Here is a 27,405-nt window from a genome sequence, read left to right as displayed (position 1 = left end):
AGGCTGATGTCAAGGAGATACATATTGGATAGCAGGGAGTAGGGCTGGGACAAAGTTTTAGTCAGGCAGGAGAAAGGAGAAAGGACAGAGATCAAGATGGAGTCTATGGAGGAGGATGGTTCAGATTTAGGGGAACTAGATCGTTTTTTATCTTGTCGAGGTGGGCAGTTTATATCTTTATCAATTGGCAGTAAACTTATTGTGTGGATGAATTGTGGATTGAGAATTTGACTTGTAAATCTAATTGCCAAATTACAAGTTTCCTGAACTTTGATTCTACTGGGCTAAAGGGAACAGTGTATGAAAGACATGTGTGAGAGGCAGTTGGAGCGTGAGGATCTCATTCTGTAACCTTTGTGGAGTGAGAACAGGCAGGGACCACAAAACGATAGATGTGTGTGTGCCAGGTGTGGTAACTACTGCCTAGGGGATCACGCAGAGAGGAAAGCTAAAGGGAGATGGCTGGGAGTGGGTGGCTTGCGGAACGCATAACAGAATAGCAGCTGGAGTGAACGGATCTGGTTAGAGGAACTAATAGAAAGCATTCCTTTTTAATATGACAACAACAATAATCCTGCGCCTAAATATTGTTGTCAGGGCAGTGATAATTTCATGGCCATCCTCATCTACATAGTGAGTTAAGGTGAATCTGGACTATCTGTGAACTTGTGAAAGAAACCGAAGTGAGAAACAACTGCAGCAATAACAAGAATAAAACGCGCAGTGCAGTGGATGCTTTCACATAGTGTGTGGTTCCTGTGAGCAGTACTGTCAGCCCAAGGAATAAATATAGCTTGGTGCTTAGTCCTGAAATCATATACATAAACATAACAACAGAGGGATCAAATGTGTTATATTTGTATATTACTGTGTGTGTGTGTGTGTGTGTGTGTTTATGAGTGAAAAATAAATGACAAAAGGAGGCATTAATTTTAGTAGTGGGGAAGCCTGGGAAGGGTGAGAAGGGACAAATGGAGTATTGGACAGATGAAAGGGAAAAGGGTAAAGGGTCTCATTAGAATTTAATTAAAAATTTTAATTGTTAAAAACATAACAGAAATTTGAAAGTAATAAAGACAAATGTGGTCTGTATCCTACACAAAATACGCCCTATATTGTTAGATTTTTTATGAGAACTGGGATTATATGTTCAAATACTGAAAAACTTCCATCCCCAGGAAATCAATAATGAGTAACCAAAAACCAAATGACACAAAGCTCAAATGGTACCTTTCCCAAATTAAAACAAACTTGGGAAATCTATCACCATGAGACAAGTATAAAAAATATAAAAATTATATCTACATAACTATATAATTCTATAGTAATTGGCTTCTTTAATTTTGTTTTATGATATATAATTACTTTTCCATCAAAAGACTTCTACATGATTTCTCTAATAAATTTGAAATAGAATATGAAATTAATTTACATATATATGTATATATATAATGTTTAACATCATTATTTAAAAATATTGTCTATGACTCTCTGTCTTCCTGCTTGCAAAAAAATATCATTTAAAGTTATGATATTTACTCCAATCCCAAAATCAAGATCCTGGTTTTATTAAAACTGTACATCTAATGTAACTAGAGTGAATAATCCATTCTGTGCAAAAAGTATGTATTTCAAAGCTGGAGTAGATTTGCTTCTGTTGCTCCGAAGAGGAAAATATAACTGCTTACTTAATACATCAGTTGTTAATCCCATAACCAATTTTTGCCTAGGGAGAAGCATGCTTTAAAACTATTGATTGTAACAACAAGTAGTAGTCCTTCATTCCAAAAGGAGTAGGTAATGGTTAAGATATCTAAGGTATGATGAGAGTCTCAGAATTCACAGGAGAGACTTTAGAGATTAGAAATGTTGGATTTACTGGAACTGGAATCATTGGTGTTTTGTAGAATATATTCCACAAATGTCTCAATGTAAATACATAACTATTGGACAGTTAGTGTTACTATTGTATTGAGATATGAAAAAAAGCACAGAGTTTGTTTGGCATATGTTTTCACATCACTATTCATTATGGGAATAAGTCAGGACAAGAACTTAAACAGGAACCTAGATGCAGGTGATTTTATAGTGGGCATGGAGGAGTGCTTCATTCTGGCTTTCTCAGCATGCTTGCTTATAGAACCCAGGACCACCAACAAGGTGTGGCTCTACCCATAATGTGTTCTACTCTTCTCCATTAATTACTAAGTAATAGAATCTCCAAAAGACTTGCCTACAGCCAGATTGATGGAAGCATTGTCTTAATTTAGGTTGCCTTTTCAAACATAATTATGCCTTGTGTCAAGTTGGCATAAAACCCAGCAGGCAAAACTTGCCCTACAAACATGTTGCTTTTTAAGCATAACTTTTCCTTTCTTGTTGTACTTAAGATCTATACTAATATCAATGTTACAATATTAAAACATTTACAAACTTTAAATGTCCCACAGACTTACAAATAGACTTTAGAAATCTTACCTTTATAATATACAATCTTTTCAGAATTCAAAAATTTCTGTAAACTTCCAAAATCTGTTTTAAAAAATTCAAATCGCAACTGTGGTCTCCTACTAAACACACACACACACACACACACACACACACACACACACACACACAAATGTATTCTTACTTTAAGAGGGAAAACTAAAGACACAGTCACAATCTGAACAAGGCGAAGCCAAACAAAACCTGTGTAAATAACTCAGTGTCAAATGCCTGGGATCAACTTGCAATCTCTAGGCTCCACAAAAGGTCCTGGATCATTTCTCTAGGTAGGCCCTCTACAAACTACACAGACTGTCCTCTAAACTCAGTCTGGCTACACTCCATACCTGCTGCTTCATTGGCAATAGTACCCATGTTACTGCATCTCCAAAATACTGCAACTGCATTTTACTTCCTCCAAAATTCTCTCCTAGGATCTCTTCAGTGGCTCCAGTTCTGCCAGACAGTTCCAGGGCTCAACTGCTTTCCAAGACCCCTTCATGCTTTCAAAACCAGTATCACGTGGATAACTCTTAAAATCACCAAGTTGGGCTGTCTGCAATCGGTAAAATGTCACCTGTTTTGGGAACACAGCTTCTGTATGGTAACTGAGAAAATTCTTCCAAGAGGTTTCAAAACAATGATGCTGGTCTCTTTTTAATCACAATCTATTATTTAGCTTCATTTGGCCATCATTGATTATCGCAGCAGAGCAAAGGATTCACTTCAATGGCTCTGTTATCTTCTTAATCACAGCCAATTATTCAGCCCCAGCTTAACAGATCTACAGATTCTTAACTCAAAATATGTAGTCTTGTCTCATATTCCAGAGACAAAATGTTAACATTTTGTAGATTAGAAGAGGGAGGAAATGTTTGCTTTCCTATATAAAAGAGAGTTGCCGGGGTCCAGCCTCTACACAGAATCAGAGTTCTCAACTGAAGCAGGGATATCTGGAAGACGCATAATAAATACACACAGACCACACCTCTCTCTCTCTCTCTCTCTCTCTCTCTCTCTCTCTCTCTCTCTCTCTCTCTCTCTCTGTCTCTGTCTCTGTCTCTCTCTCAGCTTGAGGCTGCACACACTCTGCATTCTCTTGGTCACTCTGCTTTTTTTTATTGCAGTTTTCTTTTCTCGAACTCCCACACTCATGCGCACCCCTGTTCATTACCCTTTCATTCTCACACATACTCTTCATAATACCTCACATTCTCTCTTCACTCACTCTTCATGCTCTTCTCATGGTCTCTCACTCCCTCTCACACTCCCTCTCACATTCCTTCTCGGATTTGCTCTCACATTTGCTCCCTCGTGCTCTCTCTCTCTCTCTCTCTCTCTCTCTCTCTCTCTCTCTCTCTCTCTCTCATTTACTCTTCACATGCTCTCCAACCTTTCTCTGGCCCCAGTCTTTTATTGATAATCCAAATGCAAGTTAACAAATCAAATTCAAAAGAATAACCACATCCCTCAATGAACTAAGAATTACAATGTTCCACAAAGTTTCAACTTCCCCTGTTCCCAGGCTTGTGGCCAAAATAATAATTGTAAACTTATCATTATTTAAACTTTAACTTTTAACTTATTATACTTCAGAGCTCAAAGCTCCGAGGTCAGCTACTTGCATTGCCCTGTGAAGCTCTAATGATAAATGACATAGGCAAAGCTGCCAGGCAGTGGCCAGAAAGAATCATTAACCCTTAACTCAGTGGTTCTGCTACCTTTCTATTCCTTGCACACAATAACTCTTATAAGAGTCCCAGTATTTTGACTTAGTTTTACTCGTATATAATTTTACATATTCTACACTTCCTTATCCGGGAACCATCCTCAAAGTTTATGTAAAACTTAATTCCTAGCTTCAATAACATTTTCCTTTCTTCAGATCCCAATGTTGGCTCTAATTCATTTCCTAATAGTTTCTTTAAAGTTTCTTTGCATTAATCTGGAACTACTATTGTGCAGTTATCACATTGTTTTCAAGATGAGAACACACGCCATGCACCTGGGCCATTAGTGCTGAGCTGTGCTGTGCCCCTATGGCTCAATGTCCAATTGTTTAAGAATCATAACATCAAGGAACATCTAGTTTCACAGAATTCACCAGAGCAGGAGGAGAACGAAGTAGGAAAGTCAATACAATAGAATAATTATGCACACCAAGGCTAAGTGAAAGGGAGTCACGCACAAATGAAATCTATACAGCCATTTTCCAAGGATAAGGTTAGGAGAAATGGGAACACTCAGTTTTTATGAAAAGCTGCTGTGGGCTACTGAGCTGTCTCCATCCCGGCCTACTGCAGGCAGCCTCTTATTTCAGATGGCGGGTCCCCTGGAGGGATGTGTCTCCTGCTTTTCAGGGTCCCAGACACCACCTTACTTTACAAGGAGCTGCTTCTGACTTGTCTCCATCCTGGCCTACTGCTGGCAGTCCCTGTCATTGTATGTTGTCCCCAGCAGAGAGCGTTTCCCTAACTGTTGCACTGAGTATTTAACTAAGCTAAATACTATGGCAGCTTTATTCGTCTAAAGCTTCTTTGCATGCTCAGATGATTTTAATTGTCTTCTCTTTAAAACTTAACATAAAACTTTGCACAAATATTTTAGCGTCATGTTTACATTCATTTGAGCAAACACACAGCTGACATTTTGAAACTGACAAAACACTTTCCATTCAATTAAGCCCTTTTCTATATAAAGATAGCTATTTCTTCTTATTCCTAATTCCCTGAAATAACCCTAATTTATTCTTAGAGTGAAGTTCCATGTGTCTCCTTGGACAGTAACTAATTAGAAAATTGTCTAATTCAACTTGAATCTTCTGTTTCCCATAGGAGGGGACGTGTGCATGTTCTCCATTGAAAAGATTAAAAGAAAACATTCAACATATGTTTTCCCAGACGTTTTAGTATTTGCTTGCTTACGTGTTTTCTGTTCTAAATTTAACTCTACATTTTTAGTAGGCTAATTGTCTTTCGGTTGCAGATACTTACTGTTATAAAGAACCCACAATAAGCAGGGGCTACTTAAGTTGTCATAGGCACCTGGACAAGCTTGTCTTTTATTATTTTTTTCTTTTTGTAGAAGAAGGAATTGTTAGGACATTTATATTCTGTTAATTTATTGAAAATTAATCTGTGAGAAAGTGAATTGACAGATTTTTTTGCCTTTATATATATATAAAATCAAAGATTATGTTAAAAATAAACAAATATGAGGTGAATAAATGTATAATAATATTTACATGTAAAGTTTATATTTTAAATTCAAATTCCTTTATATCTAAAACTGATTTCTTTAAGAATGCAATGTAAAAGTGAATGAGATACATATTACGTAAAATTCACTTCATATGAAAGAATGTCACCACTACTAGTGACTGAACTATTATGTATAAAACTTCAATGACTTTCTACTGAAAAGTTTATTTTCCAATATTTGTGTGTCCTTTCTTCAGAATTTAGTTGTCTTGGATCAGAGAATATTTTGATATTCTCTTTACAAAGCACAACACTTCATAGATCATCTTTAAAAACCCTTATGATTGAAAAATTTAGTATCTTCATAGCCTTTATATGAATTCTATTGTAAGGATGCAACCCTAAGAATTATAAATATATTAGAGGAAGCATGACAAAGAGCATATGTCAGACAAAGAACCAACAATATCATACTTTTCGGGAATACAGCAAATTATATGAATATTAGCCTCAACGATAACAATTGTTTGAATTTCTCAACTTGGTGTTTCACAATGAACTTGTTCGGCTATATTTTAAAAGCATACTTCCTTGTGTATACATGGCAAATGTATTCAGTATGTGCAAGTATCAGAGAAGTTACTCTTTGTTCCAAAGAAGAAAATAATATAAAATAATTTCATGGATGTGATATAAAATGATTGCGTTTACTTATTAACAATATTTCCCTGGTTTATTTCTATAGTCATGTTTTTTTTTTTCTTTTCAGTGTTCCAGAAATTTTTTCTCAGTTATTGCCATTTTAACACTTTTAATTCACACTACTATATCAAAACACAGCTTCATGTCTGGTGTGGTAGATCACACATGCAATCCTAGCACATTTAGCAGCCCAGGAGGATGATGAAGATAGACTTGCAATAAAATGAGGCTAGTTGGACTACGGTGGTCCTGTTTAATGTATATAATATATATACACATTATATTACATTATATATATATACACATATACATATACAAGTAATAAGGATAGAACTGAAATAAACATTGATATGCATGCATTTTTTTTACATTGAGTCAATGTCTTTAAATTCTATATGATCCATTTTATAGCTAGGTCATTTATTAGTTCTCATTTTATATTTTAGGAACCTCCATACTGACTGACATAGTAGGTATATTACAGACAAGGATCTGCTTGAAAAGGTCTGTTTTCTATTTCCCCGCCTCAACTGGACTAATTTACAGTCCCATCCTCAATATGTAAATTTACCACTTCCTCCCTTTTCTGTGTGAGAATTTGTTTTGGGTTTTCTTCTTTCTCCTTTTCACTTTCGTTGTATTGTTCTGGATTGGTTTGGTTTGTTTACTGTGATTTTTACAAATTTTTATTTATTTTTTATTCATCCTGCTTACTGCCCCACACCTGTTCACCCCCTTCCATACCCTCCCTTTCTCTTCTGAGTAGATGAGGGACCCCTGGGTATCTCTCTACCCTGGCACTTCAAGTCTCTGCAAGGCTAGGCACTTCCATTCCCATTGAGGCCACACTAGGCAGTCAAGCTAGAAGAACATGTCACACAGACAGGCAACAGCTTTTGGGATAGCTACACCTCCGGTTGTTCAGCACCCACATGAAGACCAGGCAACACAACAGCTACATATGTGCAGGAGAAGTCTAGGTCCAGCTCCTGTGTGCTCTTTGGCTGGTAGTTCAGTATCTGAGAGCCCCAAGGGTTCAGGATACTTGATTCTGTTGGTCTTCCTGAAGACTTGCCATCCTGATTGAGGCCTTACATCCTGCCTCCTACACTTGCACAAGGGTTCCCAAGCTACATTCAATGTTTGGCTGTGGATGTCTGAGTCAGCTACTGGGTGGAGTCTTTCAGAAGACACCATGTTCCTGCTTAGAAGCACAGGAGGTTTCTGAGAAGCCTCCAAAGTGATTTCCAAAGCGCTTGTAAACGTTTGCATTCCTACTGACAATAAATGAGTGTTCCCCTTGCTCTACATCCTTGCCAGGGTCCCTTGGGTTTTGAATCGTAGCCATTTGGGTGGGTTTAAGATGGAAACACAGATCTGTTTTGATTGGCATTTTCCTGACAAAGATTAAGGAAGGCAATCAGTGCTATAAACTTTTAACACTGCTTTCAGTTTCCTATAAATTTGGGTATGTTGTGCCTTCATTTTCATAGAATTAAAGGAAATTTTTTTTTCGTTGACCCAGAGATCATTGAGTAGGGAGTTTTTTCAATGTCCATTAGTATGTCGGCTTTCTGGTGTTTCTGGTATTTTTGAAGCAAAGCTTTAATCCGTGATGGTCTGATAAGATAAAATGTGCTATTTCGTGTCACTTGCATATATTGAGGCTTGCTTTGTGACAGAATGTGCGATTATGGAGAAAGACCCATGAAGTGGTGAGAAGAAAGTATATTGTTTTTTCCTTGGGTAAAATATTCTAAAGATGTCTGTTAGGTTATCTGATACAAAATACATGTTAGATTCATTATTTCTCTGTTTAGTTTTTGTCTAGATAACCCATCAGTTGTTAAGAGTGGGGTGTTGAAGCCTCCCACTATCGGTGTATGGGGATTGATGTGCAATTTAAGTTTAACCAGTGTTTCTTGTACATATGTAGGTGTCCCTGAGTTTAAAACTTTTATGTTCAGAATTGACATATCCCCTTGGTAGAATTTTTCTTTGATGAGTATGAAGTGTCCTTTCCTGTCACATTGCTTTCTTTTGATTCTATTTTATTCGACATTAGAATGGCTACTCCAGCCTGCTTCTTGTGTCCGTTTGCTTGAATAACATTTTTCCCTAACTTTACTCAGAGGTAATGTCTATCTTTATTTCTGAGGTATGTTTTTTATGGAGCTGAATTTTGGTTTCTGTTTTTACATCCATTCTTTTTATTGGGGATTTGTCTACTGATTTTGAGATAGATTAAGAACAAGTGGTTGTTATTTCCTGTTATTTTGATATTAGTTGGTTTTGTGTGTGTGTGTGTGCACGCGCGCGCGTGTGTGTGTGTGTGTGTGTGTTTGCTCGTGTGTGCGCTCGCATGTGTGCTTTCCCTATTTTGCTGATATGGAATTGCTTATTTCTTCCATTTTCTTAGATATAGTCATCCTCCTTGTATTGAATGTTTTATTCTAGCATTTCTGTAGGGCTGGATTTGCATATAGGTATTGTCTGAATGTGGATTTGTCTGGTAATATCTTATTTTCCCCATCTTTGGTGATTGAGACTTCTACTGAGTATAGTAGTCTAGGTTGGCACCTATGATGGTTTTTTCGATGTTGCAGGATATCTAACCAGGCCCAATAGATTTTAAAATCTCAGTTGAGAAATCTAGTGTAATTCTGAATGGTCTGCCTTTCTATGCTACCTGGCCTTTTATACTTGATGCTTTTAATATTCATCCTTTGTTCTGTAGATTTTGTGGTTCGACTATTATGTGGCAGGAGGATTTTCTTTACTGGTCCAGTCTGATTGGTGTTCTATATGCTCCTTATATGTTTATAAACATGCCATTCTTAGGTTACAAAAGTTTTCTTCTACGATTTTGTTAAGAATATTTCCTTTGTCTTGGAGCTGTGACTCTTCACATTCTCTTCCTATTAAGTTAGGTCTTCTCATTCTATCTTATATTTCCTGGAGGCTTCCTGTCCTGAGTTTTTTACTTTTAACATTTACTTAGACTGCTGTATGACTTTCTTCTATTGTATTTTTTAAGCCAGAGATTCTCTTCTATCTCCTGTATTCTGTTGGTGATGCTTGCGTCTGTTGTTCCTGTTCTTTTCCATGGCTTTCCATCTCCCGTATTTTTGAAATTTGTGTTTTCTTTACTACTTCTATATCTAATTTTAGGTCTTGCACAGTTTTATTTATTTCTTTCACCAGTTTAATTGTATTTTCCTGAATGCCTTTAAGGGATTTGTTCATTTCTTCTTTAAAAACCTCTATCTCCTAGTAAGAGCACCAGTGGAAGGGGAAGCCCTGGGTCCTGCTAAGACTGAACCCCCAGTGAACTAGTCTATGGGGGGAGGGCGGCAATGGGGGGAGGGTTGGGAGGGGAACACCCATAAGGAAGGGGAGGGGGGAGGGGGATGTTTGCCCGGAAACCGGGAAAGGGAATAACACTCGAAATGTATATAAGAAATACTCAAGTTAATAAAAAAAAAAAAAAACTATGAAAAAAAAACAAAAAACAAAAAAAACCTCTATCTCTTTTATTGTATTTTTCTTTATTTTTTCAAGGGATTTAGTTTTTTTCCTATTTAAAAGTCTCTATAATTGGTATAAGATTGGATTTATGATCATTATGAAGATTTTGTGTTTTGGTTGTTTGAGAGTATCCTGAACTTGCTGTAATGGGGTAGCTGTGCTTTGGAGATGTCCTATTGCTCTGGCTTTTGTTATTATATTCTTTAGAGGGACTTTAGCCATATAGATGGTTTTGGTAGCTGGATATTCTTCTTGTAGTAGGTGTTGAGTGTGGCTTGTGCCTCAGTGGTCTGTATCTGAACATCTGTATGGTTTAGGAGCCTCAGGTCTGATGAAACTGAACAGAGAGGTGGGAGAGAATGGAGGTCCCCTTGGGCTAGTATACTGCTCAGGAAAGTCTGGCATGGCCCAGAGGGCTCAGAGAGCAGGGAAGATGGGTAGGAGATGGGAAACTTACTTTTATAGTTCAGGACTCTCATGTCTGATGAAGGATGGTGGTAGTAGAATTGTTTTGTTTGTTCTTAATGACTGCCATTGTGAAGTCTATCATCTTTTATTTTGATGACACAGTGGAGGCACAGATATCAAGAAATTTTATGAATATGGCCAAAGACTTTACTTTTGAAAACATACTCATTATGTAACAGGACACACGTTCCTCCACCTTGCATTTTTCCTGAAGCTACTTCAGGGTTTACCTAGAATCTAATTTCATTTTATGGAAAATCCCATCTACTCAACTCTCTTCTAGGGACCAACAGCTGGGATGCCCATGCCAACTTATAACAATAAGCTATCAAAAACGATGACTTCATTAAATTCATAGACAAATGGAATGAACTAGAAAATATCATCCTGAGTGAGGTAACGCAATCACAGAAAAACACGCTTGGTGTGTACTCATTGATAAGTAGATATTAGGCAAAAAGCTCGAATTACCCAAGATGCAATTCACAGACTACAGGAAGTTCAAGAAGAAGGATGACCAAAATGTGGATGCTCCCACTCCTTCTTAAAAGGGGAACAAAATATCCATAGGAGGGGATATGGAAGCCAAGTTTAGAGCAGCAACTCAAGGAACGGCAATTCAGAGCCTGACACACATGTAATATATATATATATATATATATATATATATATATATATATATATATATCCACCAAAGCTAGCTACAAACAGTTTTTTTTTTGAGTGTTCAACTTTGGTAGGCTACCTGTAACAATTAGGTTTAAATATAGAGTTACTAGTGAGAACATTATTTATAACATAAACAAAGTAAACTTCAAATCAAACTTATATATTTTGTCCTTTACATAATAGAATTGCATTGATAAAATATCAGATATGTTGAAATCCTTGCTGAAATGAATTATTAATCTATTTAAAATATTAATTTCCCCTGGAAAATGTTTATTTTTCTATTTCTTGAATTAATGTTTAAAAAAAGATTTACTCTGTTGAATCTTTTAGCTTAATAGTATTAGAAGTTCATGAGCTCTGACAATTTTCATGTTCCAGTTTTTTTTCCAATTTAAAATTTTCATTTACTCAAGGTTTGTAATGATACATTCTTATAGAACCAAGGAGCACCAGCACTGGGGTAAACCCATCCACAATGGGCTGGCCCCTCCACAATAAGTCACTCATTCAGAATGTGCCTCATAATTCTGTGTATGACCAGGTTTTATGGAGATATTTTCTCAGATAAAGCTTCTTCCTCTCAGATATACACTTCTGTCAAGTTGACATGAAACACAGCCATTAAAAGTGGTTTTTTTTAATCATTAAAGTTAGAGAGTGAACAGAATGGTCATTCATTTTTAATACTTTTACATATACCTAATACAAATTTTTTAATTGCAAATAAATTATCATTTTGGTCATTTCTATTTACTAAATAGAGGTAACCTTTGTACCAGCCTCATTGTGCACTTGTGAGAACAAAGTAGCTTGTGTTATGCACCAAATTCTTCATTAGAATGCAGCAAACCTGGTATTTGTTTTATTCATAACTGTCCTATGGTAGCATATCCCTACCAAAACATACTTAAGGAAAATGGTTACTTAAGCTCCCAATTTGAAGGTAAATTCAACATGACAAATAAATCAAGGAAGGATAAACATGAAGTGGTTATGCACATGATATACTGAGACAGAATGCAGAAAATAATGAATGCTTTTGCTCAGTTCACTTTCATCTTCTTATACAGTTGAAGATTTCCAATCTGTAGAGAGGTTGCCTCCCGCAACCAAGACAGTTTCACACAGCTTTATCTACAAACAGTAGATCTTACCCAGTTGACAATTGAAATTAACCATCACAGTTTACATTTCTATCAGTTTAACATAATAACTGCTTTATTATACTTCTGTCAAATTGTGATTATAGTAATTACATTCACACTATATGTGTTTAAGGCATTTAAACCCAGTAAGCAATAATTTGTATCAAACAATGATACTATTTTTAATTAAAAATTTTCATACAGGTATAATAATGCTCACATGAACAGATGTGAATAACCTCACATGCACACAAAATACATGCATATGTCTGTACAGAACCACAGAGCATATATGTATTAATATGTTTCTTAATTCCTTACTTATGAATTAGAAAATTAAATTCTACTGTCCATTGACTCTGTTGTTACATTGGTCTCCAGGTATTTGTGTCTTCTAAGGAATTAATTCAATAGGAAGAGAAAAATAATTTAATTAAAAGTTCATTGAGCAAAGAATATGCAAACACTGTAAAGGGATATTAGAATGGGCTGTCCCACAGGTGGCTCCCCAAAGCACACGAGCATCTAAAGCACAGGAAATTTTATGCTATGTGTTGTAAGAAAGATTCCTTATGAATATTTATGTTATGGAGAATGGCATAGCCATTGCCTACAGTGCCTATTTTTATTCTAAGCCAAAATCATATTTCTTCCTTTGGTACTCTAAGGATCACAATTTAATAACTTTATAATGAAGCTAAAGTCTTCTGAGGATACAGACTTGTTGATAGTTTATGTGTGGGGAAAAATGTCTTCATGGCTTAGTTCTTGATATAGCATAACAATCTATATGTAGCCTAAATTATATGTATACAATAAGGGACTTTGTCTGCCATGAAAGAGACAGATACACGCATATAGGCCTAACTCAGGTCTAAATCCTTTCTTAAGTAGTACAAGATTATGTTATTGAACACATGGCAGTCGTAGGTTAAGACACTTTTTCCCTAATGTTAAGATATTTGGGAGGTTGGAGAGATGGCTCAGTAGTTAAGAGCACTGACTCCTCTTCCAGAGGTCCTGAATTCAATTCCCAGCAACCACATGGTGGTTCACAACCATCTGTAATGAGATCTGATGCCTTCTTCTGGTGTGTCTGAAAACAGCTACAGTGTACTCATATAAAATATATCTTTTTTAAAAAAAGACATTTGACTAGTTAAAAGGCTAACTATTGAGGCTTGATAATGAAACCCAAATCAAGGATTTTAAAATAGTCTGATAAGTATATAAATAAGAAACAGGCATACTGTCTTGCAGGTCACATTTTTCCAAGTTCTACCTCTCAATTCTATGGTCTATGTGACATAATGGTCATTGTGCATCCCACTGAAACTCTTATATTGCCATCCATGTGAGGATGTGATGGATGATGTTAGGCTGGGTTTTATAAAAATGGTTAGATCACAAAAGAATGAGACTTACAAATGTGATTCACGAGGAAACACCAAAATGGAATGTTGATTTTATAAAACATGTTTGCAGAGGTCTTCCTAGCCTGCAGCTAGCAAATGATGTGTACGAAGCATAATGTGGTAGTTGGAGGACTTGGATTCTCTAACACTACTAACCAAAATTATGTCCCCAATCTTGGCCTATAAAAAAAATCTCATTTATGGTAAGCTACTAACATTCTGATACAGCAGGTCCAAAAATCTAAGTAAATTGAATGAATCCTAGCAATATAATGATAGCTCCCAATTATAAATAGATAAACTAAACTATATTAAAAAATCCCAACAATTCTTTAATGACATTCCTACACACATAAGACCTGCATTAGTTCACTAGTTTACCCTTTCCAAAAGTTAAGGAATAACTTACATAAATTATGTATTCATTAGAGAATGAAAAAAACATTTTCAATTTACTATTAGTAATCTCATGTCTTAAACAAAGACATTAGTTGAAAATAAATAAAAGCTAATATTTCCATAGAAAAGGTGAAAAAGTCAGTAGCCAGAATTAAAGAATTAAAGTAATAAATGCATAAAAATTTTAAAAACTGATCCATTAGTAATTCAATATTTAATAATTAAAAGGGTAACTTCCTAAAAAATAAAAAATAAAAAATAAAAGTTAGTGGGAAAAATATTGAAAAACTGGAACATACATTTATGACTTCAAGAATACCAGAAAAGTAAGTACAAAGCAGAACTTACATCACAAAGTATAAATAGTTAAATGTAGCAATTATAATCATTTGTAAAAGACAATGTGTTCATATATTACAAATTAAAATTGAACAAATAAATTAATAAATGATTTCAATAAAATAAACCACCCAATATCATATAAATTATACATATTTGAACAAATCAATTAATACTGATATGAATCTGTGATGCTAGCAGTCAAAAATCTTGTTGAGCAAGTGAGCAGATGGTAAATATTCATTGACTGGAAGATCACTCCTGTTAGAAAGCAGGTCTTTCAAATTTGAAATCCAGTAAAAAAAAATCCATGTTTTTGCCATGCTTCAAAGCTATCAAGAAAAATATTCTAATGATAAAAGAAAATCTAATATATAATATTATGTATATATCTACCAGAATTTTATATATAATGTATTATTTATATATATATACATATATGTATATATATATATATATATATATTATAGCTATACAATGAAATGCAAAAGGGTTTAGTAATAATGTTATTGAATTGAGAAAATCCAGTTAGCTCATGACAAGTATTAATTTGATCAGGCTTTTGCTTGCACAATGTAAAACACATGACTAACAGACATGGCAGAAGCCTAGACAGATTCCTTGGTAGGGTCAGTTCTCCAGATAACCATCGAGTAGTTTATGCAAAAATATAGAGAAAATTCAATGTGAAGGATGATAAATTAATGAACACTTTAATTACTTTTCTCTTTTCTATGATTAAACAATTGATAAGAAACATCTTAGACAAAAGAGGACTTATTTTGTATTATGACTAGGGGTGGGGTCACCCTCAAGGTGGGAAAAGCATAGTATCATGTGACTCTTTTAGAGCTGAAGTTCACATCTATGGTCACTTTTGTACCATACCGAGGGGCTAACAATTAGAGAACCCACAAGAAGTTGATTTTACCTTAAATTCAAGGATGCCCAGAATGACCCACATATTCCATTAAACCCATACCTCCTACTGGTTTCAGAATCTTCTCTAACTACATGGCCAGAGTTGACTAAGTATTCAAGCACATGAGATTATGAGCAACTTCCATATTCAAACTTTAACACATTATTTAAATATGGCTGGCCTCTCCACATTTTACCAAATTTGTTAACACTAATGATCCATGTTGTACAAATTTGTGTGTCTTCTATTCCTATTCCTTTATAGTTACTGGGCAAAGTTATTTTGAAAAATAAAAGAAACATTATAAAATGTAATAGCATCTGTATAACTAGGACCTTCCTCTCCTAATTTAACATGTTAAAAATATTAGAGCAAGACCCACAAAAATAAGCAAATAAGAAAAGCCATGAAATTCTATCTGTTATATGGATCTAGAATTTTTGATGCTTGTGTGTGTGTGTGTGTGTGTGTGTTTGTGTGTTTGTGTGTGTATCATCCATGTATCTTCGGGCAGAGGTAATAGTTAACATCTAGTGTCCAACTCTATATCGACTTACTATTTTTAACCAACGCTTATGAGATTCAAGTTCAAGCCTTCATTCTTGCACAGTAAGCAATTTGCCTACTGAGAAATTGCCAAGACCTGAAAGTCAGTTGCAAAACAGCCAATAAATATATCCTTCATAGTTTTCCTTGTAGGCAAAGAAACCAATAATTAATTATTAATTTTAATATTTTATACACTCTCATGAAACTATTGCAAATTCAGTTAATAAAAATCGTTTTAAATAAATTCAAAGTTTGGAAGAAAATATTGAAATAAATATTTTTTTTAAATTATCACCTACTTTTTATAAGGCAACTTGATTTAATTCAAAAATATTTCTACTAATTTAATTTTATGAATATTAAAATAAATTATTACAATGAAGTAAGGATATTGTAAATACTTATGTAAATCTACACTTACACGACACTTAAAAGTAACATAATAAAGATGCATACAGATTCATCAGGGGGAAATTACTCCAGTATTATTATAATCTAAGACACGATCTAAGGCAATTCAATTATAATACTAAGTCTTATTATGATTATATCGATATTTTAAGAAGCAACAATTCTTGAAATGGAGAGGTATAAGAAGAAAATATAGATGAAAGAAATATAATTGTTCACAAGTTGGAGTTCATGTAACTTAAAATGTGCACAAATGAAGAGCAACCTTCTAGATGTTTTATTATTGAGATCCTGGAAAATATTGAAACTTATCCCTTGCATAACTCAAAACGAACTGCCAAAGCGGCATTGAGAAAACGAATTGCCTCAGGATCCAACCCAGCACTGACATCAAACGTAATTGGGCCCTTTCATCTCTAACTTAAGAAAGTGGTCAAATTTTCTCTGTGTGTGCCTTCAGCAAGGTTGACCTCTTTAATGGAAGAGTGACTTTCAACAAAATACTACTTTCCAACTTGGTTAGCTCTTAGTAAAAATGAAACTTATAATTAAAGAAACTCTCAAAAACATCATCAATTTTGCTGTTAGGAATTCTTTCTTCAGGGAGTAATGTTGTTTATCTTTTAGCCAACACTGAATCACTAAAGCTTTTTTATTTCCCGGGTATAAGAAAAGACATGACTTTTCTAGCCATTTTCTATGTGAGGAAGAATGAAGATGGCTTCCTATGGAGATGATAAACTCAGAAAAATGAATACTGTTTCAAGGGTACCTCATATTTTCAGTGTACTCAGGCACAGTGGACTCTTAAACTCCACATATTAGATCTCTGTCAATAGAAATTTTTGGAACTAATGGATGGCACCAATTGGATTTTTTTTTTTTTTTTGGTGATGGTGTTGTTTGTTTTGTGGGGACAAAGGTGGAGGTTGAACCTGGGAGGAATGGAAACAAGTGTGATTGGGGAGTACATTGTACAAACTTCTCAAATAATAAAAATATTATGCCAGGGGTGGGGAAAAGACATGCAGAAAAGGTTAGGGGCACAATTTGGAAGTATCAGAAGGCATTTCCAGAGACACCTAGATTATAAAGATTCTGCTGTACTAAATAGTGAACGTTTAATCAACTCAAAATACACAATGGCTTTATTGGGAGTGAAAAGTAAGAGAGGCTTCAGACAAAAAAGAAAGAAAGAAGGCAAAAAAAGACAGAAAGAGAGAGAAAGAAACAAAGAAGGAAGCAAAAGAATGAAAAAGGGAAGAGTAGGTTTATATGTGGCAACAAGAAGAAAATATATGAGTGAACATATCACAAGAATAGCGGATGAAAACCACATATTTATCCACCAGGGAAAGCACAAATAACAATAATTCCTGTCATCAAGTATCAGTCTTCATATTTCCTGAGTTGGCTCATAATTGATGCTTTTCATGCAGTCTGATTTGGATAGAGGTGCTGTTCTTATATAAGACTGTATCTTACCTATCCCGCATTTTCCCCCACCTTTTTTAGTGTCACAAAGTCCCTGAAGAAAACAAGAAATTTATTCTCATATTCCATAGTCTTTATTTCCATGCTACATATTCAAAGCGTGAGTTTGCTGATTTTAGGTATGATGATAACATTGCTTTTTTCACTTGCTTATTTTTTTAAAATCTAGCTCAAATACACACACACACACACACACACACACACACACACACCCTTGATTTAGTAGTGGAATATCATAATCTACTGACTCTGGATTCTGTACCTTCAACACTGGCCAGAGCAGACAGAGGAAAGGTAAAAAGAGAAGGGAAAATAAGGAAAACAGAAAGAAATGTAAGAGCAGATGAGCTAAGGTATTTACAGATGGATAGAATGCTAATTTGATAATTGTTGATATTGAGTAAAGACATGCTGTCTGTCATGTATGTTTCAAGCATTTTTTACAAAGCAATATGAAAGAAATAATTCATAGTATAATTAGAGGAGGCTTCTGGCATTATTGAAATTCTAGATGGCAGAAATTTGCATTAGAAAAATAGCTTTGAATATGAACACTGAAGTCTGTGTCTGAGAATACAATAAATCAGAGTAATGACAAATCAATATTTAATCACACAAAATATAAAGTGAGTTTAAAGGAAACCGAATGCATTACTCCCTCCTAATTTACAAGGCCTGTGGTAGCTAAATCATTTTTGCATCATAGTCTTTGTAATTACGGCTAAAAAAAAAAATCCTAAAAACAGTAATTGAGTTTTACATTTCATTAATTTTCTATTCTCTTTGATCATCTCTTAAGGATCATTATATGGAAATTGTTTGTGTATCTCTTTATAAGAACAGGGACAATCAACCAGTACAATTATTTAAACTTCTTAGTTAAATATTTGGAAGTTAGAGAAAGTAGGATCAGGAGTCCAGAGCTGACCCTGGCTATATAACAAATGTGGCTATATAACACACTACATTGCGGTTTGTTTTAGCAAATAAAACAAAACAAAACTAATAAAAAAAAAAAAACAAGATAAAACAATTCCCGCAAAACAATGAACAGCATTAATTCCCACAATGTTCCTTCTGTTCTAAAATGCTTCAGATTTAACATTTTGATCATTACAAGAATCCATCAATCTATGTCCGTACTAGTACATGGTATTATTGGTTCATTAGCTGTTTTTCTATTAGTTTGTTGAAGGTTTTATAATGGAAATAGTATAGTATAGAAAATAGGACCTCATTTTCCTAGAATTGTATTTCTTTCTGTGGGTCCTTACTCTTGTTGATAAAGAAATTTAGAGATAGATTCAGAAGGAAGTTTGAGGACCATTATCTTACAGTTGAGGGGGAAAAGGTAGTACAGACAAGTTGTAAACCATAGTAACTGCCATCAGGAGAAATCCTGATAGGAGACACCATGCTTTTAGAAAGCTGAGAATTACAGTAATAGAAGTCTGTCAACAGCTATACTAAGCAGAGAGCTGGTTGTTATCAGAGGAAAAATAAAAAACGAGAAAATGATAATACCTGTGCAAGCACTTTTAGAATTGCGGCTGATCCTTAGGCAAGATATTAAGGTAATTACAAAAATGTATACTTTTTCAATTAGAACTCAGAGGTAGTTTAGCTGTGAAGATCTCCAAGCAACTGCATGGAGTGAGGGTCTTCTGGGTAATTTGAGTGCATTACCTTTTAGGAAATAATTCTTCTTCTGAGCTCTTCACCCTTTTCTCAGATGAATCTGCTTCCCAGATGGTTGTTCCCCTAACAAGATTATTGACAGTTATAATTGGACTAATTCCTAAGTGAGGGGGACAATACAATACAATGTTCTATTATTTGCAGCAGAACAGAATATCATTTTTGCTCAGGGCTAGAGATAGAATTTAGTTTATTCTCTTTTGACTAAGAGGGAGTAATTTTCTCCTAACACACCTCAAGTAAGTGAGCCTTGATGCTCCTACCTTTTCATATGAATTTTAAATCCTAAGAAGGACAACTTTCTCTTTCTAGTGTTACCTAGGAAACAGTAGTGGTGAACAAATACCACCTAGAGGGAAGGGTTCATCCTTAATGGCCTCAAAGCCTGATCAGGTCTGTCCAGCTATCTTGTTTAAAATAGTTCTATATTCTGGAAGCAACATTTAAAGTTTCATGTCTTTCCAAAAACTTTTCCTCAAGTCTATCACATATTTTATATACACAGTACTTTTAGAAACAGAAGTTTTATTTGCTGATGCAATCCTTACAGTGATGGTTTTCTATAATAGAGTGGCAGTCTTCTATAATAGCTGAAAACCTGAACCATGTCAACAAATGCAAGCAAAGAGGTTCACAAAGTTGCTAACTTTTATTTTAACCAATATTTCTGCACATACAATATCTCATCCCCTTTGTACATTTTGTTGGACTCATTCTTAGACTGTCATTTATTATACTAGATTGTTTACATATGGAAATTCAAAGTATGTCTTTCCCACATTTAAAAATATACTTCACCTTAAATTACCCTTTCATTTTTATTTCAGACATATTGGTCATGTGTCTTTCTTCCAAATTTTAATGGCTATTATAGGATGGAAGGGTATCTTTCTGGTCCAGTGTGTGAACTTTCTGCATAAGGACCCTGGTTTGATCTTAAGTACCATGGCCTGAAAAAAGATGTCTTCCATAGTCTCAAAAACTTGACTTCTTAGTTCACAGTGGGAGATCCTGTTTGGGGAGACATGTAGGTGTGGTCTTGTTGGCGAAAGTATGTCACTGGAGGTGGGCTTTGAGAACTTGAAGACTCTTAATATTTCTGGTTCAGTCTGTCTGTTTTATACTTGCACTTGAAGATGGGAGCCATCGGGTCCTGTTGCTCTCACCAGGCCCACTGCTTGCTGTCACATCTCTTCTACAGACTTTTATATTCCAGAACAATAAGGGGACCAAATCCCTCATTCTACAAGTTGTTTTAATCACAGTGTTTTACCACAACACTAGAAAAGTAACTCAGACATCAAGGAAGCAAAATGAATAAATAAAATTAAACTGTGTGAATATAAGTACATATTAAATGCCATTGGGAGACATTTAGGAAAATTAGGTGAGGCGAGAATTTAAATTTTAATAAAGTATCACAGAGACATCATTCAGTTGTTCAGAGTACCAAGCTTGCTTGACATCCTAGAGACATTGGCAAATAGAGACAACCATGGCTATGTATTAAAACCTTAACATCTGATGGGAGTGTCTTTGGCCTTCACAGGCTCTTGAGCTAGCTAGTTTATAGGGAGTGGTCACATTCATCAACTGTTTTCGACACACTCCCAAAACAGGAAGGACATAGAGCGCTTGTGTCAGCCTGAAAGTGTTGGTTGTATCGTACATATTATAAGTGTACTTTGAATAAAGTAGAAGATAATTAAAAAATAAATTGTCTATTGTTATATATTGGCAATAGCCACAGAATATAGGATTGTGAACAAAGATTATAGTTTGCTACTAGAAATGAATTCTTCTCTGAGGACATTTTGTGATAGGTATTAATATGAACAGAAAAAAAAAGAGAGCAGGGTGACATCATCTGCTCCTCTTCCTTGTGAAATAAGGCGTTGTCACTTCTCCTGCAGTGTCTGCAAGTGCAGTGCTACCCTCAGCAGGGGACTTGTTAAGCACCTTAGAGTGTGTGCTGTGTTGGTATTATTGCTGAGTACTAATCTTCCTAGCACAGCTGGTAGAACTCTCTAAAATTGCTGGGGTTGTCCTTTAGTTTGAGAACACACTAGGGGCGCAAAACTTGCCATACACCATAGTTTGCCCAGTTATGGTGCTACCTCCGTAAGGACACATGTTAATAAGTGCAGACAATTTAAACTTTTCAGGGAATGTGCTTAGGAGGGTACATATGTGGTTTGCAAATTTGTCACATACTTCAAGTATTTGTAATTAGAATATTAATAGCTTTGTGGTAGTTGTCAAGAATTTTTTGCATTTTATTAGGTTTTTTACATTGAATAAATTTGCATTTTACTAGACACCCTACTTTTGTAGACAAATGATCGTGTAGTATCATCTCTATTTCTCATTTATTTCCCAAGTGAATTAGACACTATGCGCTTCTCTGGTTCTCTCTGATAGTATGTGTAGTGGTTTGAACATGTTTGGCCCAGTGAGTGGCACTATTAGGATTGTTGCCTTGTTGAAGAAAGTGTGCACTGTGGAAGTAGGCTTTGAGTCCCTCCTCCTAGCCACCTGTGAGTTAGTCTGCTTCTGGCTTCCTTTGGATGAAGATGTAGAACTCTCAGCTCCTTCTCTAGCACCAAGTCTGCCTAGATGCTGCCATGCTTCCTGTTCTAATGGATAATGGACTGAAACTCCGAACCTGTAAGGTAGCCCCAATAAAATGTTGCCCCTTATAAGAGTTGCCTTGGTCATAGTGTCTTTTCACAGTGAAAAACTAACTTAGAGAGCATATGTCAGCAAGCCTACCTCTATTAACATAAAACTTCAGGCTCTATGTTTTCATACCCGAAAACATAGGCCAGTTTCGTTTCCTATGATTGTTAATTTTGTGTATAAAACATGAGAAACCTAAATATGGTTAGATATATGTAATACATATGTAATATATTGATGTATGCGTTCATCTTCCTTTCTTACCTGTAAAATTCTCAAGTATAGAGATTGTGGTTTTGTTTTTGGAAGTCTTTTTCTTTTTTAAGACTTGACTATTTCCAAAATGAATAGCTTCCTTTTCTTCCCTTGTTAAATTTGAATGTATATTACTGGCAATAAATGTATTGCTAATTGTGAAAAAAAAAACATGCCCAGCTATATGGTTAAGCTGTGTGTGTATGGCTTCAGATTATAAAAGAAAGGTCTGAACATAATGAAAGGGAACACGGTATTTCATTCTGATTCATTGTCTAGATGTTGTACTTCAGTGTTCTTTTATTTTTTAGACTCAGACCCTGTAACAAAATCTTGCCACTCTTTTCAGGTATTCAGATTATGACAGATGCCACATCCAAGAGAACTTGTTAAAATAGCAAGTTAGAAGGTGTACGGACTCTCAGGCTAAACTGATAACTGGTAAAGAAGGCAAGAAAAGCCAACCAAATAATGTTTTAAGAGTCTCAAGCTGATGACCAACAAAGAAAACAATCAGGACGTTCTGCTCTCCTAGACTTATAAAGTCCTGAGTCAAAGAACTACCCTTTCTTTTAGGAGAGAATGTTTCAAAATTCTTCACCAATATTGTATCTGCTAATGTATCCTTCAGTTTCTCAGCAGATCCACAACTAATGCAGTGATTTGAAACAAAGAATTATATTAGGAAATGATATATAATTTTCAAACTTAAGTTAGCTTGAGTTACTTTTTCTTTGCTAATGATCCATAAAATGAAGAGACTTGGGCAAAGCAGACATGTTTGTGTAATCTAATTGTTTTCTACATCTAATATTTGCTTTTCCAATATGCATTGTTTTACCAGAATAAAAGACTTGATTCTCAGTTGTATTATGACATCCTTTAGCAGAGGGAACCTAAATAATGAAACATCTCAAATTGTTATGCATTTTACAGTCTTCATAGGTATGAGTTTTCTAAATGCACAAATGATATTTGCTAAATTGACCCAAGGCCAGGATTATTTATCAAATGATAGTTCATAAACAGTGACTCTTCTTATCAAATGTCTTCTTTATATTTCAACTGTGACATTATCTTCTTAGTGTTCTGACTAGGCTACAAAGCATTATATTTACACCTATATTGTCCATACTATCAATCCTGGAGATAGAAAAAGGATCGCATCATTTTTACTTTATACCACTTGTGAGGATATGAATAAGAAATCTCCTCCCCATGTGGAGTCCTCCTCTAGTGGAAGGACAGAGCGTCAGGTTGAAGGATGTGCTTACCATCCCACCATCAGGCAGTCTGACCCATAAGTGTTCCTTATGAACTGTAGGGACAAAAGTGGAGAGGAGCCTGAGGGAGAGGAAGTCCAGTGACAGGCCCAATTGGGGATCCAGCTCAGGAGGAGGCCCAGGGCCTGACATTGTTACTGATGCTATGATGTGTTACAGCCTAGCATGGTGCTTCTCTGAGAGGCTCAAAAAGCTGCTAAAAGAGTCAGATGCAGACAGACACTTATACCCAACTATGGACAGAAGCCAGGGACTCCTGTGGTTAAATTAGGGAAAAGCTGGAAGAAATTGAGGAATAGGGTGATTCTATAAGATGACCAGCAGTCGGGGTTGGGGATTTAGCTCAGTGGTAGAGCGCTTGCCTAGGAAGCGCAAGGCCCTGGGTTCGGTCCCCAGCTCTGAAAAAAAAAAAAAAGAAGCAAAAAAAAAAAAAAAAAGATGACCAGCAGTCTCAACTATCCTGGACACTGAGATCTCTTGGACACTGTGCCACCAACCAAGTAGCATAAACTAGCTGATGTGACTTTCCAGATACATATACAGCAGAGGACTGCCTTGTCCGGCCTCGTTGAGAGAAGATGCAACTAACCCTGGAGAGACTTGGGACATTCTGGTGGGGCAGGGGTGAGAGGGTGGAGACCTACTCTTGGGGAAGGGGGAGGAGGTATGGGATGAAGAATTGTCAAAGAGCAGACTGGGAAGTGAGTAGCACCTAGACTGTAAAGAAAGATTAAAGAATATTAATAATAGAGATAATAATGATAATAAAAATAAAGAAACATCCTCCCATAAAAAGCTTTTGCATTTGAACACTTAGTACCATATTTGTAGTGTTGTTTGGGAAGATCAGGGATCTTTAGGAGGTGAAACCTGATGGAGAATATACAGTTTGAAATTTTGTAGCTTTCCCTACTTCCTGTTCTCTTCCTGCTTCTTCTGTGTGGGTGAATTCTTAGCATGCTGTTTTCTAACTTTCTGGCTGAATTCATGCTCTGGTTCCTATGAATTCCCTCCATGATGGATTGATTATGTTATCACCTCTGGAACTCTGCAATGAAATAAATTCTTTCTTCCTTAAGTTAATATTTGTCAGGGTATTTTAAACAAGCAAAAAATACAATATATTGTAATTAATATGTTATTGATCAATATATTTCCTGTTAAGCAGAGTCAAAAGAAAAAAGTTTAAGTCAATGAGCGACATACTAAATTTCCCAACCTTGACTAAAATGAATTAACTGTTTGAATGACAACACAAAAAGAAATTTAATGTATTAAACAGTGTGAAATATTTTTCTAAAGTATTTGTATACATTAACTTTTCTTTTTTTTTTTTTAAAGATTTATTTATTTATTATATATAAGTACACTGTAGCTGTCTTCAGATACACCAGAAGAGGGCATCAGATCTCTTTACAGATGGTTGTGAGCCACCATGTGGTTGCTGGGAATTGAACTCATGACCTCTGGAAGAGCAGTCGGGTGCTCTTAACCGCTGAGCCATCTCTCCAGCCCTACATTAACTTTTCATAACCTATCACTGGAGTAAATCTTGGCAGGTATATTTAATTAGCATTTGGGCTTATATCTCTGTAGGGGAATCATTTATCAATTAGTGATTTTGTTTATTAATGGGGCTATTGAAATTGTATCCATAAGCATCTACATGGAAATAAAAATTAATCTAAATATTGAAAGTACACCAAATTTTACAAGACACTGTATATTTTATGACATGGTGGGGAAGAATTAAAACATTTGGACATTTGTACTAATATATTATCCATGGTTTCATATGAAGTAATATAAGATTTCAACTGCAAAGCAGTCAGGAATGATCTAGTTTGTCTTTTAATTGTTTTCCAATAGAGACTGGCACAAATAAGGTCCCTTTTTTGCTAATTTTGTAGACTTGAGTAGACTTTCTGCTCTGGAAGACATTTATTAAAGTTGATTCAATACAAATTAGGTGAAGCAATACATGGAGTTTGCTTAATTGTAGATATCAGCCTGATGTAGGAAAAATCAATATGCATACCATGAAGACACAAACTCGTAACTATGCTAAGTGGGCAAATATATTTCAGACTTAGCAATAGCAAAGTGTAAAAAAACTAGAAATAGAGATTTATTATCAAAAATATGCTTTGAAAATATCCATTGAGCTTCAACTAGGAAAAAATGCATTGTTATGTCGTTACTGTCAAGAAAAGAAACATGCAGTGTGAAGAGATGGAAATATACAAATATATAATGAATATTTTTCTTGTAATTCTGGTAAAAAATAACTTGCTATCAAAAAGTTGATAGATGTTTTGAGAGAGATATCAGATTGTAAACATTAAGATAATGTCTCATTATAGTTTATGTATAATATGAAGCGAAAAATATTTCTAGGTTTTAGCAGATGGCATGCAGAAGAGCTTCAGTGGGCAAGTGAGTTTCCTGGATACAGCACACCTTTTCACTTGGCTGTGATAGGTGTACTCTGGAGAGGCGTGGTGGTAGTGGCTTCGTTCCAGGATTGCTTCTTGCCTCTGGAATACCTTCCTATGTTTGTCAGTGCTATATTCCTCATATATCTGTCCTGGTTGTTGGACATGGCAAGACCCTCATTGCCTATAGCCTGTTGTAAAAATTCCTGAGTGATAGTCTACTCTATGAGGCAAGTATTTGGAGATCATCGTGGAGATGAATTATCTTGAAATAATGCTGTTGAGATGAATTAATAATTTCTTGGAATTTCTGATTTAATTTCAGTAGTTTTAGGAAGTTAGTTTGATTTAAGTAATATTGGGAAGTTGGGTACTTGATAGAAAGTTTAAAGTTAGAATCAAGATTAGAGTGTGCCCCTCCCTCATAGAGTAGCAAGGTCTGCTTAGGTTATCAATGGAGTACAGTGACTTTTAGGTATTAAAAGCACATAACAGTATTAGGAAGAAAAAAGGCATGGCACAAGTTAATTGTCAAAGAAAACATTCATATTATGTTGGGTTTGAGTTCCTGGTTCTTATATCTAGGGTGTAATCATAGTTTTCCATTTGGAGCATGAAAAGAATAATCATTAAAAAGACTAGTTAATTTCATTATGAATGTAAGAATAAAGAACAAAAGATTAGGCAGTTTAGCTGATCAAGAGATTACAAATAACACATAAAGCACATGACATGTTTGTAGTAAAAAATAAATTCTTGTCAGCTAAGCATAGGAAAAGACTTGCTTCTATAAATTTGGCTTACTTTAATTTGTTAATGAGCAATGAATTATGGCTTTGGGGTTATATTGAACTTGTACAAGGAAAATTAGATGCAAAATGTTTAGTTAGGTATGAGTTTCAAAGGAAAAAATATAATCAAAATCCTATGATGATTTCCTTTTCTGTAATGATTTTAATCTGTCTTTGAAGAATATATCTTGTGGTGATTGTTTTTAGATAAGATGTAAGTTATGGGTATGAGGTAATCTTATACAGAAAACTATGTCTTAACACATAAAAGCATTAAGGGAAAAATGAGGTTGTTGGAACCGATTAGTTAGAGGTTTGCTCCATATTCCAATATATTTGCCTGTCTGTCTGTCTGTCTGTCTGTCTGTCTGTCTGTCTGTCTGTCTGTATGTATGTATACATATATACATATTACATGTTGGAGCTTGTTGGAATATGTTTCAACTACCAAGTGTGTATGAGTATCTGACTCTGTGTGTGTGTGTGTGTGTGTGTGTGTGTGTGTCTGTGTGTGTGTGGTTTTCCCTTTTCTC

This window comes from Rattus norvegicus, chromosome 2 (assembly GCF_036323735.1).
Source record: "Rattus norvegicus strain BN/NHsdMcwi chromosome 2, GRCr8, whole genome shotgun sequence".
NCBI classification, from domain to species: Eukaryota; Metazoa; Chordata; class Mammalia; order Rodentia; family Muridae; genus Rattus; species Rattus norvegicus.
The sequence above is the reverse complement of the archived record's forward strand: the minus strand, read 5'-3'. Positions refer to the sequence as shown.